At 47.1% G+C, this 3,409-nt stretch overlaps 1 long non-coding RNA gene across 1 annotated transcript in view; it reads left to right on the forward strand.

The window, feature by feature from the left end:
- Positions 1-2,052, forward strand: part of LOC105990498 — a 4,305-nt gene extending 2,253 nt beyond the window's left edge. Inside the window, exon 3 of the long non-coding RNA XR_001175313.1 lies at positions 305-2,052. This is a non-coding gene — a long non-coding RNA (uncharacterized LOC105990498). The remainder of the gene's footprint in view (positions 1-304) is intronic.
- The last annotated feature ends 1,357 nt before the right edge of the window (positions 2,053-3,409 follow it).

Here is a 3,409-nt window from a genome sequence, read left to right on the forward strand (position 1 = left end):
GCAGGTCTACTGAATAAACCTACCCCTTACCTGAATACCACGTGCGTGCTGGTGCAGTTCTTACTCGGCTACCTCTTTTTAAAAACCTAACAGTGCTGAGGAATTGAACCCAGGGCCTCATGCATGCAAGGCAAGCGCTCTACCACTGAGCCACCTTCCCAGCCCCTGTATTTCCCCTTTTAAAATAGGCCTTACTCCATATGAAATAATGTTCGGGACACCCCCCCCATACTCCCTGACTTGTCTGAACGGCTCCTCAGGTCGAGGAAGATGATGATTCTAAACTTTCATTTTTCTTTACAAGCCTTACTTATAAAGGGTTCATGAAGAAGTATGGCCAAAGTTGAAGGAACTGTACGAAACTGGGCCTCCACCAGTACCCCACCAGTATAGACTGGGAGACGGGGTGCTTGTTAAGCACCACCGGCAGGAGAACTTGGAACCCAGATGGAAAGGACCATTCCAGGTTATTCTGACGACGCCCACCGCTCTCAAAGTAGACGGAGTGGCCATCTGGATCCACCACACCCACGCCAAGCAAGCAGACCCCTTCCTGGGCTTGATGGAGCCCGACTTGGACAGTCAACCGGACCAGAGATAACTCCTTAAAACTGACGCTGCGTCAGGAGCAGAAGAACTGAGCTGTGACCATGTTGTCTTTAACCTTGATGTTTCTGAGCAATGTTTTTATCAACGCTTATGCTGGGAGTAATCCCCATTACCCCTATACTTGGACTTGGATTGTTAAAAATCCTGAGACGGGGAAGAGATTAACTCTTATATCCACCCATGGACCCCTACCCCAGTTTCCGGATTTATTTTTTGATTTATGCCAATTAGCTGAAGGGTCGTGGGCCCGCACTAGTTGGACCAAACAAGATTCCTACCCGGAGTGCAGGTGGCGAAACTGGTATGTATGTCCTGGAGGGAAAGAACGGATAGTTGCGGAGGCCCCAGTGACTATTATTGTAAGAAATGGGGATGTGAGACCAGCACATCCACTTGGTGGAGGGGAAAAGGAGGAGACCTTGTTGGTTTGACTAAAAGTAGCTCACAGAATTCTAAGATCAGAATTCAATTTACTGAACTAGGGGACAAGGCTGGAGGATGGGAGCTGGGGAAGTCCTGGGGACTTAGGCTGTACAGGCCCGGGGGTAACCACGAAGGGATTCTTTTGACACTCCAGGTCATTAAGTCCTGGGATTGACCGCGGGTGGCAGTGGGACCCAACCTTATCTTAAAACCTGTGGTTGGGCCTACTCCTAGGACCATCCTAGTGTCTGGACCAGTCCCCTCCACGCCGCCATCTATTGACATTCGGACCAGCCTTGGTCCCCAAACCCAGGCATCTGCCCCTGCTTACTTACCCTGCCACCCACTTGTAAAGTTAATGCAAAAGTCCTTTTTGGGACTGAACCAGACTCAGCCAAAGGAAACGAGGTCTGGCTGGTTATGTGATGATAGCATGCCCCCCTATTATGAAGGGATTGCAGCTCAGGACAATGTTACCATATCAAGTGAGGCGCCATCCTGCACATGGAAATCGAAGGTAGGACTCACAGTAATTAAAATAATAGGGACCCAGAGGTGTGCCGGGGAAGTGAGCAAAGAAACGGCCCCCTTGTGCAACTCCATGCAAAAACAGGTGAACAATAGTTACTTGGTCCCCCCAAATGATGCATGGTTGGCCTGCTCTAAAGCAGGGCTCACCCCCTGTGTGCACACCACTGTTTTACAACAACTTGAAATGCCCACTCTTCAAAGACCACCAGAGACTCAGACACTCAAACTGCAAAACGCAAGGTTTATTCAGAACAAGCCAAGGCTCGGGCCTCAGCCCACACACTGACAGAGCAGAGGGAGGGAGGAGACCCCGAGCCACATTCCAGCAGGGTTTATAAAGGCAAAAACCACAATGTGACAATAAGATACATTATCCAGGTATTCAAACAGAATTACATGTGAATATAAATCTGATTGGCTCTGGGCTAGGGGTAACATTTCGGGGTGGTTAGCGTCAGCAGGAGGTTACAAAACCGGAAGGGTCACCTGTGTGTGGGGGGGGTGGAGGGGGAGGGTAGTTAGGGTCTGATGGTTTCAGTATAAACAACCTCTTTCCGTAATCTGTGCAGGTTCTGGTCAATTTCTACATAAAAATACCTCTCGATACAATGACACATCTCAAAAACTTCTTGGCCAGCAGGGCTTAGAACATAGGCAAAAAGTTGTCTGAGCTAGATAGAGTTACTCTTGTTTTCTCAAACTCAACCATACTTGTATGTTGATACGCCTGATTCCCACCATGACTTATTATCCAAATTCCGAGTTTCTTGACCATTGGAAAGATGACTGGAAAAAGTCTCCACCTGGGGACAGTTTCGCCCCCCAGAGAAAAAGAGAGCCCTTAACGGCCTCTTATTAGGGGCAAGTTTAAGGGGACTCGGGACAGGCGTAGCCTCGCTAGTTAGTCAGAAAAATTCCTATAATGATTTAAGGATGGCCATTGATGAGGACATAAAGAGGATAGCAGAATCCATATCATACCTGCAAAAGTCACTAACCTCTCGGTCAGAAGTAGTACTTCAGAACCAGAGAAGCTTAGACCTCTTATTATACAACAAGGAGGACTTTGTGTAGCCCTGAGAGAGGAATGCTGTTTTTACGTAAAACTACTCAGGAATAGCTAAGAATAACATGGCAAAAGTCCGGGAGGGACTAGAAAAGAGGAAAAAAATAATACGAATCCAGATAGGGATGGTTTGAGTCCTGATTTAATTACTCTCCCTGGTTGACAACTTTGCTTTCTGCTTTAATTGGGCCCCTTATGATACTATTGCTCGCTTTAACCATAGGACCCTGCATTATTAACAAGTTGATTGCTTTTGCTAAGGATAGAATAAATGCTGTTCAGTTGATGGTTCTAAGGGCCCAGTATTTGAATTTGGATCCAGAGATGGCAGAATCAGACACATAAGTCAAGATTGACTACAAAATGATCCATTGAAAGGGAGGAATGAAAGAGGAAAAGGAAACAGATTAATTGCTTGTTTTGCTTATGTACTTGCTTGTTGCTCAGTAAAGTTTGCTTAGTTTCCTGTAAACAAGACTTGGGTAACACCACCTTACCTGGAGTGCTGATAAATATTTACAGAGTGTTGACAAATATTTTGAATAGGGAAACAACAACAGGAACTGGTGTTCACTGATAAAAACCACGAACTTGGGGCTGGGAAGGTGGCTCAGTGGTAGAGCCCTTGCCTTGCAATGCATGAGGCCCTGGGTTCAATTCCTCAGCACCACATAAGCAGAAAACTAAAAAGCCGGAAGTGGCACTGTGGCTCAAGTGGTAGAGCGCTAGCCTTGAGCTGAAGAGCTGAGGGACAGCGCCCAGGCCCAGGGTTCAGGCCCC

This window comes from Dipodomys ordii, unplaced genomic scaffold, assembly GCF_000151885.1.
Source record: "Dipodomys ordii isolate 6190 unplaced genomic scaffold, Dord_2.0 Scaffold64, whole genome shotgun sequence".
NCBI classification, from domain to species: Eukaryota; Metazoa; Chordata; class Mammalia; order Rodentia; family Heteromyidae; genus Dipodomys; species Dipodomys ordii.